Source organism: Felis catus, chromosome B1, assembly GCF_018350175.1.
Source record: "Felis catus isolate Fca126 chromosome B1, F.catus_Fca126_mat1.0, whole genome shotgun sequence".
NCBI classification, from domain to species: domain Eukaryota; kingdom Metazoa; phylum Chordata; class Mammalia; order Carnivora; family Felidae; genus Felis; species Felis catus.
The window spans coordinates 20,744,710-20,760,000 of NC_058371.1; the positions used below are offsets into that span (position 1 = coordinate 20,744,710).

The following is a 15,291-nucleotide window of genomic DNA, read 5'->3' on the forward strand; positions in this document are numbered from 1 at the left end:
GCAATGCCCCACGGCTAGCTGGAAGCCAGAGAGCTCGCACGGATAAGCGAGGGGGCAAGAGCCGGGAGTAGGCACAACTCCAGTCGCCCGCGGGGACCTGCGTGATCTGGGGACGCGCGGTTCGGGCAGGTGCGCGGTCAGCAGCCCGGGGCGCCGCGTCGCACGTGGCAACAGGTGCAGCGCGGTCCCGGGCAGACGCCTGGGTCTGGGGCGCGTCGGCATTTAGCCCGGGAGCGTGCGGGGCTTCGGGACTGGGACGCGGGAGCGCAAGAGGGGGCAGCGAAGCGGCTGGCCGAGCCCGCCAACCTGCGAGAGGAGCAGAGTCGAGCGCAGCCGAGCGGAGCCGAGCGGAGCGCGGCTGGGGCCGCCCTGGCCTGCGTTCCGAGGTACAGCCACGAGCGACTTGCAAGTGTCTCGGGGCACAGCCCCCCCCTTGGTCGCCGCCTGCCCTTTGTCTCCAGCAGCAAGGCGCAGGCTGGGGCCGCCTGGAAGGGGAGGCTGCGGGCCCGGGGGGGCAGAGGCGGCGGCGCTTTTCTATTTACAAGTTTCCCGAACTCCCCGCCCTGGCTCCACCCCCAGCGGCTCGGGAGGCGGGGAGGCTGGGACGCCCCGGACTCCGGGTTCCCGCCCGGCTGCTGCAGCCTCCGCTGGCCTGCGGGGGTGGGGTGACGGCCTGGCCGTGTGTCCCCAGGTGCGCACGCTGCCCGCCGGGCACTGATTGCGCCGCGGGCCTCCGGGGTGGGCCTGGAGCGCCTCCGCCGGGGGTCCGGAGGGCGCCCGGGCTTGCAGTCCTGGTTTCCCCCGTCCTGCGTCTCGGCTCCCGGAGGAGGAGGAGGGAGGAGCTGCGGGTAAGCGCGGAGTTGAGGCGATTCCCGCAGCCCGGCCTGTCCGAGGTGGAGATGTCAGGCGAGGGTGGCGAGGGGACCTCCAGGACGCGACCGTCACAGGGTGACGGGACTGGCTTTGAGGGAGGGGGCGGGTATTCCCCGGGCTTGGGTGGGGGCAAAGTTGGGGAGAAGCGGGGAGGCACCCGTTGTGGAGCGGAGGCTCTGCGGGGAGCGGGTCTCACGTGGGGTCAGCTCAGCTGGTGCGGCGGGGACGGATGCGGATCTCCGTAGCTGTCACCTTCAAAGTGACCCGAGGGGTTTCCAGTAGACTCAGCCTGACAGGCATCTGCTCAGCCGGAAGCCACCCACCAGACACCTGACCCGCGGGGCCGGCAGTCCTGGCCTCGCGCGGTGCGGTTCGCTTGGGCCCATTCTCGGCTAAAGCACCCGGGGCTGAAAATGTGGCGTTCCTGAGGTTTGCTGCAACTCCCAAGGCCCTCCGTCCCGAGCCTGCCTACTTCCTGCAGCTCACTTGCGCTTTCCTAGCTCTCTAGAAAAATCCGTTCCAAAGTAAGGTCACCTGATTGACGACTAATGTGTTTTCTTACCTTACATCCTCTTCTCCGTTTTCAAGACGTACTCTTTGCTGCTAAGTTATTTGTTGCCTTTGACTTGGAATAATTTATTTTGGACTAAGAATAGGAGAGATTAATTCTCACGTAATTTTTCACATACTGTTAACTACAACGGAGTACTCAGCAGTGGGTGTGCTAAGAAAGGAAATCCAGCGTGTTTTGTTTGAATAAAATCAAAGTCTTAGGCAGAACGGGGGAGGGGTGTAACCGGCAGCGTTCAGGTTTTGCCAGGTGAAGGGATTTCAATCTCCATCACACTAAATCCTTAGCCCTGGGGGTGGAGGGTGGGGTGCAGGTGTGAGGAGTGGAGGGAAGGAGGGAGGCAATCTGGGAGGGAGGGGAATAAAAAGGAAATGAGTCGCTGCTTCCTGGGAACCTATGGCCTCCTTAAGGAGTCTAGATAACACCCAGATAACTGTGTGTGGTTAACCTGAAGAAGAACTGAAGCGCTTGGAAATGCAATAAGGTAGACCAACTAGTTTGTCAGGGATCATTGGGCCAGGAAATGATGGACAATTTAAATTGAAACAGTGATGCCCTCCCTATTTGTGTAGTGCTTTGCAGTGTATTAAATGCATTCATTGGTATTTTTCTTTATCGTTCTTTTTCTTCATATTTTTCTTAAATGCAGCATTCCATAAAGAAATTACACAAAGAAACGATTGGAACTACTTCTCCTTAGAAATAAAGACATAGTGAAATTGAGTTTAAGATATATTTAACTCGTGCCAACTTTTCCACTTCTTAAGACTGTCTTTATGTGGAGAAAATAGTGCTTGTAGAAGAGCTGCGCCTTTCCGTTCTGTATCAGTAATACATGGTTGCAATTTGGGATTATTTCATAGGGTTATAAAATTCCAGCTAGATTTCTTTGTTGGTATTTCAGTTACTAGTCTTAAGCACTTAGAAAGCATGTCCCATGTACCCTTAATTCTGAGTAAGGTTCTTTTTACATCCATTAGAACAACCTCTATGTCCTGGAGTAGAGACGATTTGCAAACCAGATTGTGTTTGTTGATAAAAAAATAGTTGTGCCTTATATATACCATTAGGAACAACATTCCTCAAAATGGCTTTTTTCCAATTTCAAAAGTAATGCTTGCTGTTAAAAAAAAAAAAAAAGGGTAGATTCAGAAAAAGTATAAGTGTTAAATAATTCCACCACCCAAATATAATCACAATGTTTTCTTCATGCTTGTTAATACATAACATAAATAGGTTTATTTTTTATAATTACATTTATACATGTACAGATTGCATGCTGATTTTTTTTTTTCCTGCATAACTTAGGAGGAAACAGCTCACATATCATTACAGTTCTGCAAGAGTTTTATTGTAGTGGCTACATAATATTACATTATATAGAGGTAACATGGTTGTTTATAAGCTGAACTTTTATTTCCAGTTACTGTTAAATATATACTGTTGCAACAAATATCCTTTATAAAACCTTATCTACAGGGCATACTTCCTTAGGATGGAGTTCTTGAAATACAGTTGATGGCTCAAAGATCTCTGGAGACAGATGGACCATTTGCTTTGCAAAAAATGTTTTACCCAAGTATGATCCCACTAGCACTCTGAGAGTCCTTGTGTTACTATAATGTTGTAATATGGGGAATCACTCTTAAAAGGAAAAATAATTCTTTTTATTAAAAAAAATTTTTTTTAATGTTTATTTTTTGAAGGAGAGAGAGAGAGCATGAGCCTGTAAGGGGCAGAGAGAGAAAGGGAAAAACAGAATCTGAAGCAGGCTCCAGGCTCTGGGCTGTCAGCACAGAGCCTGATGAGGGCCTGAACTCACTGTGAGATCATGACCTAAGCTGGAAGTCAGACGCTTAAATGACTGAGCCACCCAGGCACCCTGGAAAAATAATTCTTCTAGCTCTATAAGTGAACAGTGCTTTCTTAATATCTAAATTTCCATTTCTTTTATTACAAATGTATACCAAAAAAATTATTTTTAATTTTTATTCCTTTTTAATTGGATGTAGGACCACATTTTTTTCTATTGGGGTATTAATATCTTTCTATTCATAAGAACTCTTATGGATTGATAATCTTTTGCCTTTCGTGTTGCATATCTTTCTTCCCCATTATGTCTTGGCCTTATTTATTTATTTTTTATTTATTTTTATTTTTTTTCAACGTTTATTTATTTTTTGGGACAGAGAGAGACAGCATGAATGGGGAAGGGGCAGAGAGAGAGGGAGACACAGAATCGGAAACAGGCTCCAGGCTCTGAGCCATCAGCCCAGAGCCCGACGCGAGGCTCGAACTCACGGACCGCGAGATCGTGACCTGGCTGAAGTCGGGCGCTTAACCGACTGCGCCACCCAGGCGCCCCTGTCTTGGCCTTATAAAGACCAGTAGTACATGTTTATGGTGGTTTTGACTTAGAGATGTTCTAGACTTTTATGTAGCCAAGTCTGTTGACTTTCTCAAAAACATAATTAACACTTTTGAATCCTAGCTTAAATACATGACCGTGGCAGAAGATGACTTTTAAAAGAATCCCCCCTGACCCCCATGTACCCTTAATTTTGAGTAAGGTTCTTTTCAGATCCATTAGAACAACCTGTATATACTGGAGTAGAGACCATTGCCAACCAGATTGTGTTTGTTGATAAGTAATAGTTGTGCATTGTACATACCATTAGGAACAACATTCCTCAAAATCAGAACAGAAAGTTTTGAATTACAGGGAACAAAAATGTTTGAGGTATGTTGTTCTGTGATAATGTCAACTGCTCACCATCTATCTAGTTTTACTCATCTGTAGTAGTAGTATTTTGCTGTGCAATGATTGTTATAGTTCCATACTGAATTGGTGATGAGTCTTGATATCTAGACAGATGTATATGTAGTTTAAAAGTTGTCCCAAATTTCCAATATTATTGATAGATGAAACTATTGAAGGAGGGGAAAAAAGCCTCCTGACTTCCCAGACTTGAGTTCTCTTGCCATACTATGGAAGCTTAAGTACACCCTGAGAACTTTTAGAAGCCTCGTTGAGGGTGCTCTCCATGTCTGAGGACCCACAAACCACTGGACCATATGTGAGCCAGGAAGATGAGGTTGGTGTGCTGTGTGTGTGTGTGAGGGCACTTAAAAATGCACCCCAACTTTCTCTACAGGCAGGTGAGCCTACCACGAGGTGACCTCCCGCACTGGCCTGGCAGGGACTTAGACAGCAGTGGCTGTGGCCTTTAGAGAGGTGAGGAGAGACTGAGGGTGAGTGACTGTGGGCTGTAGTTGAAGGACTAGGTCATAAGGCATATGACTTCACCAGCCTGAGATTTGGTTTGGAAAAGCCAGCTTTAAGCAGGGTTCCCCAAACTTGACTTAGGGAAATCTGTTATAACAGAGTCACTGAGTTTGACTGGCCAACGACTTCTTGTAAAGATGTATTTTTCTAGGGGCGCCTGGGTGGCTCAGTCAGTTAAGCATCTGACTTTGTTTGGCTCAGGTCTCGCAGTTTGTGGGTTTGAGTCCCGTATCGGGCTCTGTGTTCACAGCTCAGAGCCTGGAGCCTGCTTCGGATTCTGTGTCTCCCTCTCTCTCTGCCCTTCCCCCACTCTCTCTCTCTCTCAAAAATGTTAAAAAAAATTTTTTTTAAAGATGTATTTTTCTAAATCAAGTTTCTACAAGATTGCTGAAATGGCCACAGTATTATTTGAAATCAGTTCTAACTCTTCTATGTGGGCAGTTATCCAGGATGTTAATGCATGATTTTTTTTGTTCATTTGGCTCCAGATGAAAAAGATTTTTCCATTTTGGGGATGACAGATTTGAGGGCTAATCTTTACTCTGTAGACAAATACAGTAAAACTTCACTTTCATACACAGCAAGGTATTTTGCAATTGGTGATTGCCCTGATGTATCATGTTGACACAATCAAGGAAGAAAGGGTTTGCTCAACAAATACAGAGTAGTAAGCCAGTTTGAATCTAGAGGTGTTTTACTTAATAGCTTTCAAGCCCTTCAGAATTCCATTTTTGCATCTCTATCTTTGATTCCCAAACAGCCTCATTTATTTAATTTTTTTTTATGTTTATTTCTGAGACCGAGACAGAGCATGAGTGGGGGAGGGGCAGAGAGGGAGGGAGACAGAGAATCTGAAGCAGGCTCCAGGCTCTGAGCTGTCAGCACAGAGCCTGACACGGGGCTCGAACTCACAAACCATGAGATCATGACCTGAGCCAAAGTTGGTTGCTCAACCGACTGAGCCACCCAGGTGCCCCACCTCATTTATTCATTAAAGCTAATAGGTTGGGGGTGCCTGGATGGCTCGGTTAAGCATCCGACTTCACCTCAGGTCAAGATCTCATGGTTAATGAGTTCGCACCCTCTGTTGGGCTTTGTGCTGACAGCTCAGAGCCTGGAGCCTGCTCCGGATTCTGTGTGTGTGTGTCTCTCTCTCTCTCTCTCTCTCTCTCTCTCTCTCTCTCTCTGTCTCTGTCTCTGTCTCTCTGCCCCTTCCCCTCTCATACTCTGTCTCTCTCTTTCAAAAATAAACATTTAAAAAAAAATTGAAGGGGCGCCTGGGTGGCGCAGTCGGTTAAGCGTCCGACTTCAGCCAGGTCACGATCTCGCGGTCCGTGAGTTTGAGCCCCGCGTCGGGCTCTGGGCTGATGGCTCGGAGCCTGGAGCCTGTTTCCGATTCTGTGTCTCCCTCTCTCTCTGCCCCTCCCCCGTTCATGCTCTGTCTCTCTCTGTCCCAAAAATAAATAAAAAACGTTGAAAAAAAAATTAAAAAAAAAAAATTGAAAAAACTAGCAGGTTTTCCTTAGCCTGCAGTTTATGCCCAATATTGAAGAGAAAATATTTCAAGATAAACTGTATTTAAGTCTTGCTAATAGTCGTATATCTAAGTTCATGAATGTTCTGTGTATGTATTACTTGCATGAGTAAAAGTAAGAAAAATCACTAATCCTACCACTATTCTAACATAGATGTTTTATTTCATTTTGAAGTTGTAAAACTAAAGATTGTTTTAAAGTCCGTTAAAGTTTGTCTTGAGGAGACGTGTTTACTTGTTAGTAGGGTTGACTCCGTTCTTTGTGAGCATTGAAGGTCACGTGAAGGTAGTACGTAAGTTTCTCAAAGTAGCAGCAAAGGGCAAAGTGGTCACTGGGAAATGAACTTCCAGGTAGTGTAGTTTCCCCGAAATTGTACCCATTTCATGTTGCAGTAAGAGGTGTGCTAAGTGGAAGGGGAGGTCTGGCCAGCTTGGCACTGTGTGTGCACAGGAAGAAAAAGAGCCGAACAAAACAGACTAAGAACGTGTCAGTCTTTAAGGTGCCATGGAGAGAGGGGTTTAAAGCCATCAAATTCTGTGTTTGCACGCTGTAAAAATTTTTGTGGTGTTTGTTTTGAGACACACACACACACACACACACACACACACACACACACACACACGGCATGAGCGAGCGAAAGGCAGAGAGAGAGAGGGAGACACAGAATTCGAGGAAGGCTCCAGGCTCCGAGCTGTCTGCCCAGAGCCCAGGGCGGGGTTCATACTCAAGACCTGCGAGATCATGACCTGAGCTGAAGTTGGACGCCTAACTGGCTGAGCCACCCAGGTGCCCCTTCACTCATTAAATACGTGTAAATGTTTGCACCTTCTCAACTTATAGTCATTGCAAAGAAAATTAATGTTCATGGGCCAACCAACCACGATTCCCCTGATCTTCTACAATTAACTAAAACATTTAGGGACATTGGTGCCCTAAATTGGCATTGAGAAAGCAGTTGTTAAGAGTAGGAGGGAGAGGTGTAAAAATATATTCTTGTTTAAACATAAAGCTTATATAATTTTGGCTTATATAACACTGGCAGTGTTTGTTACGTCTTGGCTGCGGGGTTACTTCTACACTTTTTTTTGCATTGAAAACTTGGTAACGTTGGGGTGCCTGAGTGGCTCAGTCAGTTGGGTGTCCGTCTTTGGCTCAGGTCATGATCTCGCGGTTCATGAGTTGGAGCCCTGCATTGACTCTGTGCTGACAGCTCAGAGCCTGGAGCCTGCTTCGGGTTGTGTGTCCCCCTTTCTCTCTGCCCCTCCCCCAGTCATGCTCTGTCTCGCTCTTTGAAAAATAAACATTAAAAAAAAAATTGAAAAACGTGGTAATATTTATTTGGGTATTATTTACATATATACCAATATTGAAGAAAATGTCACTATTTCTTCACCTTATTTCAGATAAACAGTTCATTTGTGTTTAGAAGTATTGAGTGACAAATGAAAAATTCTCTTAAGTTTGTGTCTTAAGATGGTTTTCATGATTGTTAATAATTGACATCAAGTTAAAACTGCATGTTCTCTCTCTCTTTTTTTTTTTTTAAGTTTATATTTGAGAGAGGCAGAGAGTGGGAGAGAGAATTCCAGCTAACAGTGTGGAGCCTGCTGTGGGGCTCAAGCCCATGAACTATGAGATCATGACCGGAGATGAAATCCAGTCAGATGCTTAACTGACTCAGCCACCTAGGCACCCCTAAAACTGCATCTTCTTTTAAAACAAAACTCACTTGGTAAGCTGCATGGAACAAAAATAGAAGCTTGTGTAGATATAAGGCATGTAAGAGCAGACCTTCACAAATGATCTCCTCCCCCTTTTCACCCTGTCAAGTCAGTTGCGTTGTATTTGCCAGAATCAGTGCCAGTTAAAACACCTTGTGCTATGAAAAGCCTGTGTTTTAGTTCTCTAGTAACCTGCTATACTGTAGTCCTCTTACTCTAGGCAAACTAGGGAATTGAACTCTATGTGCGCGTTTCTACTAATCTAACTCAATAGATTATAATTCAGGCAAGGGTCCCAGAATTCCTACTTGCTGGTGATAGAGTCAGAAGGATTGGAGAAATGAGAAATGGGTGAAAAAGCATACATTTTTCTATCTGCAAGAAAAATGCACTTGTTTTATTAGATCTTCAGTCTGGACTCCATATGTAGAACCCATTTATGTGGAGTGTTACATAGTTAGAATTATGTTTTCATGTTAAATGGTAAATACAAGGCACGAGTAAGAATCCTTGCTGTTAAAAAACTGTGTGGCAAGCTTCAGACTATGTATTGAGCACTCCCTGTGGTCCAGATGTTGGTTGTGCAAGGTAGAAGGGCACAGACGTGGAAAAAAGAATTGGCTCCCATTCTCAGAGGGGTGAGCAGAAAAGCCTCAACCATTGTGAAAAGTGCAGTATTGAAAATGTTAGTGCCGAGGGTCCTAGAAATATCCTTCCCAGATCATTAACATTGTGCCATATGTTGAGAATTCTACCTGCTGCCTTGAGCAAATTTTGGCAAAGCTAAGTCTGTTTTCACATTTTTGGTTACCTACAGCCTCTTCATCCTTAATGGTGGATCATGATTATTCTCAGAATTGTTGAGAAGCAGGATACTTAGCAGTGCTGTCTAGTTTCACTTACTTGCTCTGGATAATCTTTTTAGTGACCTCTTCCAACGTATTTTTGTTGAAACTTGTAAGCTTCTTGAGGACAGGGTCTAAACCTGATGATGTCGGGTGTATTTGCACTTTTGTCATGATTTGCACCAGATGTAGCCTGGAATAAATCATCTAGAGACTAATGGCATGGGAGTTTGAAATTCTTTCTTGCATCAGTCACAGCTACTAGAAGGTCTTTTAAGCCAGAGATAATAATTTACATACTGCTTTTCTAGACTTTCCTCTTTGTCCTGTCCCTCACCCCCTGTGACAGACTCAGCAAACCTAGAGAGGCAGCCTCACTGGTGGCCCTGTGTCCTTTGAAAGCTGGTAGGAGTTAGGACAAGGTATGAGGTTCCTATTTCTTTGGAGTTACAGTTCTGTTTCATAATAAAGTGCCAGTCTCAGAACATCTGGCAAACTCATGTGCAAATACTTGTACCGAATTAATTCCACTTGTGATAATTGATTACATTCTCCATTGGTGCAGACCATCACAGGCTAACCATTTCTCATACAGACGGGCTGTTTCTTGTTTCCAGAAATATGTATTTACATTTTCTTTTTGTTTTTAATTTTTAAAATGTTTTTATTTATTTATTTAAAAAAATTTTTTTTCAACATTTATTTATTTTTGGGACAGAGAGAGACAGAGCATGAACGGGGGAGGGGCAGAGAGAGAGGGAGACACAGAATCAGAAACAGGCTCCAGGCTCTGAGCCATCAGCCCAGAGCCTGACGTGGGGCTCGAACTCGCGGACCGCGAGATCGTGACCTGGCCGAAGTCAGACGCTCAACGGACTGCGCCACCCAGGCGCCCCATGTTTTTATTTATTTTTGAGACAGAGAGAGACAGAGCATGAGCAGGGGAGGGGCAGAGAGAGAGAGGGAGACACAGAATCTGAAGCAGGCTCCAGGCTCTGAGCTATCAGTACAGAGCCTGATGTGGGGCTCGAACTCACGGACTGTGAGATCATGACCTGAGCCGAAGTCAGGCGCTTAACCGACTGAGCCACCCAGGCACCCCTGTATTTACATTTTAAAAAGCAATTCAGATGAATTTTCAGTCTGGGATTGTTCTTTTTTTCCTTGGACTTCGTAAGATTTATTTCAGAGCAGTTTTGCATTTCTCTAAAACTTTTTGATGGCCCACAAAACTTGTTGGTTATTGAATTTGACTTTGTGCTCTTTAATAGTTGACTTTTTAATTTAAGGCTTAAAAACTTCTGATCGTGCTTTATGGAGCTATTAATGGCAGCTGTGTGGAGGAATTTACCAATTCATTTTACTTCCAGCATAAGAGGGGTGGTCTAGTCATTAAAATGGGAATGGAGATAGGAAAAATGCTGCATTTTTCTTTTCAGGGAAAACTTTAAATGATTTTATGTTTGGAGCATGACTGGTTGTGTCAGAAAATGGTTAGCTCTTATTATGCTGAACCCTTAAAATTTGAAATGTACACAATCAAATGAAAATTATTTTCTGCTTAAGTGATATAAGCCTCCAGAACAAGGTATTGGCTTTTTTTTTTTTTTTTATCTTTTTTTATTAAGATTGGAATAATGGAGGTATTTCAACATTTAGCTGGATTTTACTCACCCTGATGTCCAGTTTGAAACTTTGGACACATACTTTGTTGTAGAATTGGAAAAAATGTTACTGATGTCCAGTACATTGGGTACAGGAGTTTAATGAGGAGTGTACAGACTTCAGAATTTGACCAAGCTGGGTTCATGTCTGAGATCTTCTGTGTTAGCCATGTGGATTCGGTAAGTTACTTTTGCACCCCATTACCCCATGAGGACAGTGGGGATAATACCTGCCACCTGGGGTTATTCTACCACAGTGCCAAATATATGTCCTCTCTTCTGATTCATGGCTAGGAAGTTTCATTTAATTTCCTCACCCGAACTTTGATAGGGTGGTTGCTTGGGTCTGTGGATGCTGCTCTCTTTTGGGAGTTCAATTCCAGGTACAAGAGCATGATCACTTTTCCTTAAAAAAGAATTGGTTTATACCAGTAACAGTTGAGTGTGTTTATTCTTCGACTCCAGCTTCGTCACCTCTTGATTTTCTTCGGAGTTTGAGTTTAGTGAGTTCCTGATAATTTTTTAGGATAATTTGTTATATTTGAGCTGCGGTTTTGTTGTTGCTTTTTGTTTTTGAATTTTATTGATGTATTTTGAGAGCAAGAGAGGGTGCACAAACAGGGGAGTAACAGAGAGAGAGCGGGAGCAAGAGAATCCCAAGCAGGCTCCGTGATATCAGTGCAGAGCCCAATTCAGGGCTCGAACTCACAAACCACGAGATCATGACCTGAGTGGAAATCAACAGTTGGACGCCCATCTGACTAAGCTCCCTGGGTGCCACATTGAGCTGTGTTTTTTTAATCGAAGCAAAAGGAAATGAAAATCCAGGAATGCCACTTACACACACACACACACACATGCTCCACACAAATATGATTAAAATCAAAGTGAAACAATAACTCTGTATGTTTTTGGATAGTACCTTGGAAATGGGACATTAAGGACCTTTTCACTCAACACACCATCCCTTGTAAGGTGGACAGCACAGATTGGGAGAGGCCTATTTTATACATGAGGAAATTGACTGGAACTATTTGCGTAAATGTTTTATATTATGACAAGTAAGTTAGAGACCCAGGACTAGGACCCAGGCCTTCTCTCCTGGTCTATTCCGTGCTCCCAGTATCATGCTGTTCCTTGATTACTTCTAAAGCCATAAAAAGTAATGACTGTTGCTAGGATTGTCTCCATATTGGTGAAGTGGGATCAAAAGCATCCTAGTTTGAGAATGTAACATTTCAAATGACATTGCTTAGAATTATGGCTTGTTATTTTTCCATCTTCTAACTGCAGAACATAAACCAGAATGTTAAATCCTGTAAGCCACTAAGATCAGTAGCACAAATGGAAAGTTGATAGTTGCAGATCATTACAATGGTCTGTTACACTTCTGTGACATTTTACAGTTTTTATACTGCTTTATTCAAAAAGAACCAAAGAAAATTCTAACAAAACAGTACTCTGAATCATTTGATTATACAGTAATACATTGTAGAATGTACCCATTTTACAGATAGCTATCCAAGGCCATATATGTTGAATAGGAGCTAATACTTGTTTTTCTGAAACACATTTTTCCATAAATATCTTGAATCCTTTTTCCTTATTTGAAACTACATGGAGGCAGGTAATTCTTGGGCTGGTGGAGTTAATCCCAGGTAGAAATTTAACTAGATGGTGAGGCCTGGGGTCCATCAGAACTGGGAAGAGACTGTCCTGTAAAACCAGTTACACCCTGAGTGTCAGTCATGGTTTCTAGCCCTAAAGGTCAATAGTTCTGTATTACCAAAATGACTTCTAAGGAATACATGGTATGAGGGCCTGACAAGTGGGCCATTTTAGAGGGGTCAGCTCTTTCTTCCTTGGAGCTGCTCCTATGGGTTACATCTGTACATATACTGACCTTCTGTTAAGGAACTCTTATTTGCCAGGGGGAGAGCCTGCCTTAGGTAATCATTTTCCACGTAAAAGGTACAGGAAGTTGATGTTTAACGAAGGTTGGGAGGTACGATGTGAGGTGCCAACTTGCGTAACTCCGCACACGGCATTTTTCAATTGGACTTGGCAGAATTCAAATGGAAAATTGTTTCCTTTTAGCCAAGTGGACTTTGAAGAGATAGGGCAACTGTCTGAACTGTTCTACACAAGGAGCTGGTCATGGGCATTTAACACTTTCCAGGGAAGAATTAAGTTTAGCTTAAAACCATGCCCAAGGGATACAGGAGTACTGATGCATAGAGGCGCTTGTACCCCAATGTTCATAGCACTCTCAACAATAGCCAAATTATGGAAAAGCCTAAATGTCCATCAACTGATGAATGGATAAAGAAATTGTGGTTTATATACACAATGGAGTACTATGTGGCAATGAGAAAGAATGAAATATGGCCCTTTGTAGCAACGTGGATGGAACTGGAGAGTGTTATGCTAAATGAAATAAGCCATACAGAGAAAGACAGCTACCATATGGTTTCACTCTTAGGTGGATCCTGAGAAACTTAGCAGGAACCCATGGGGGAGGGGAAGGGAAAAGAGAGGTTAGAGTGGGAGAGAGCCAAAGCATAAGAGACTCTTAAAAACTGAGAACAAACTGAGGGCTGATGGGGGGTGGGAGGGAGGGGAGGGTGGGTGATGGGTACTGAGGAGGGCATCTTTGGGGATGAGCACTGGGTGTTGTATGGAAAGCAATTTGACAATAAATTTCATATATTAAAATAAATAAATAAATTAAATAAATAAATACAACAATGCGCTGTGTACTCAGTCTAACCCCATTTCCATACAACAGTTTGTACTGCCTTTGGGGTAATTCCTTTAACCAGCTATGTATGCTTTAAAAAAAAAAAAAGAATGTAGAGTCTTTACATCAGGTTACTCTTCATCCAGTTGTCCAGTCCTTGACAATGTTCCGTGACAGGCACGGTGTGTACATGGTGGCGTGGTTTCAGTGGCTTACTTTTCTAGAGACAGCTCTTTATGGGCTCAGTAGTGTCCGGTAACGTAGTCTTACTGTCTTGACTCTCCTACGTCTTACTGATTCTCATGAAAAAGCTTACTTGATTATGGAATTCATAATTTCTACAAGAGTAAGAGTTTAATTTTCTTCCCTTCTCCATCAGGAGTACTTAGAATAGTGCTTTTATTAAGTGGCTTATAAAAGCCTTGATGGGGTGCCTGGTGGCTCAGGCAATTAAGCATCTGACTTCAGCTCAGGTCATGTTTTCACAGTTCGTGAGTTTAGGCCCTGTGTCAGCCTCTGTACTGACAACTCAGAGCCTGGAGTCTGCTTTGGAATCTGTGTCTCCCTCTCTGCCCCTCCCATGTTCCCCCTCTGTTCCCCCCCCCTCTCTCTCTAAATAAACATTAAAAAATTAAAAAAAAAAGCATTGAAGGAATGCTGACCAAGATAAGGTATTATTTTAGGTTCTCAGAGGTCTCTTGGTTTGAGACTGTAGGTCCCTGGTATGTGGTCCTTAAATTGATTTTCAAAGTGACAGTTTGGGTCTGTGGCTGTAGTGCCCTACACGGTCATGGGCAAAGACCTAGTCCTCTAGGGGGGCTTAGGTGCATATATGCAAGAGCAAATAGTAAAATGTAAAACTGCATAAGTAGGGCAGGTTTGATGTCCTTGAGATCAGACAAAAATAGTAGTTGGTGTAGTCAACATGCAAGATTTTCAGTAGGATTAGTTGGAAAATAGATTATAAAACAAGAACCAGGAAAACCTCTTAAGGCTCCAAAATGAGTTAATAGATGTGTTCTGGAATATACATACTGCTATTTACTGGCCACGTGATAGGTAAAAAGAAATCTTAATCGATACAAAATTAAGTACCATGAAATACAGCTAGGTTAAGTGTGCAACTATGAGTGTTGACGTATAATCGCTATCTGTGTGACCATCACAGCTATCAAGATCCAGAACATGTTAATCTCCCCAGAAAGTTGCCTTGACTGAACAAGTTGCTAAGGTTTGGTCATCAGTGATGATGAGGATAATAATAAAGCTTGTTTCACAAGGTTGTTGCTGGTATAACAGTAGTAAGTAAGGACTGTATGTGTTAGAAAGTTTCCAAAAAATTTCATTTACCTCTTAAAACAATCCTAAGAAATGGGTTGTTTACTATTGCATCAGTTTTTAGAGGAGGAAAATGAGGCCAAGATTATTTTTGCCTTTATGAGCAAGGTGGGTGACCAGTAACCGAGTACATGAGGGAGCTCTCCACCAGTAACACATGCCCTCCAAGTCTAGGCAGTTACATGGAGCTGGTGTGTGCCTAGCAAATGTTACTTGACCTGTGTTAACTGTCAGAAGGAAGGTGCAAGGAGACTGAGAAGACCTATTGGAACTGGGTTTTAATGTCCATTGTTATTTATTAACTCTGTTTCTTGGGCAACATAGTCAACTTCTGGAAAGATCTGCAAAAGGGGAAGAGATGTGGGAAGAAGGGGTCTGTCATGGGACCTGTGTCTTCCATGGGGCTATCACCTGGGAGGATGACCATGAGAACACTGAGAACTTTGAAGTGCTGTGTGTGGACATTCTTATCTCTATGGAAGAGGTGGCTGCCTGCTCCCCCATCCTGGCCTCATGGACTTGGCACCATGGGCAGATGAGGAGGAACTGACAATATGTCAGAGAGATCATCCTCACTTGACAGTTTTGATGGGTTGAACACGGTTTTACCCAGCTTTTTCTCACATATCTCTTGATTTGACATTCAAAGCCTCAGATAGTTTTTCAGCTATTATGTCAGCCATACTCGATGACATTTTAAGTGTCCTTAGGAGCAAAA

The 15,291-nt window shown here is 43.5% G+C and overlaps 1 protein-coding gene across 6 annotated transcripts in view; it reads left to right on the forward strand.

Moving 5' to 3' along the window:
• The first annotated feature begins 263 nt into the window (after positions 1–263).
• Positions 264–15,291, forward strand: part of MTUS1 (microtubule associated scaffold protein 1) — a 173,234-nt gene continuing 158,206 nt past the window's right edge. For 5 of the 6 annotated variants that reach the window (XM_003984620.6, XM_045055281.1, XM_045055282.1 and 2 more), the window contains exon 1: positions 716–848. The gene's annotated coding sequence lies outside the window, so the exon portion shown is untranslated. Of the gene's footprint in view, positions 387–715; positions 849–15,291 lie in introns of those variants that run through there. The other variant, XM_045055280.1, reaches the window with a different exon arrangement.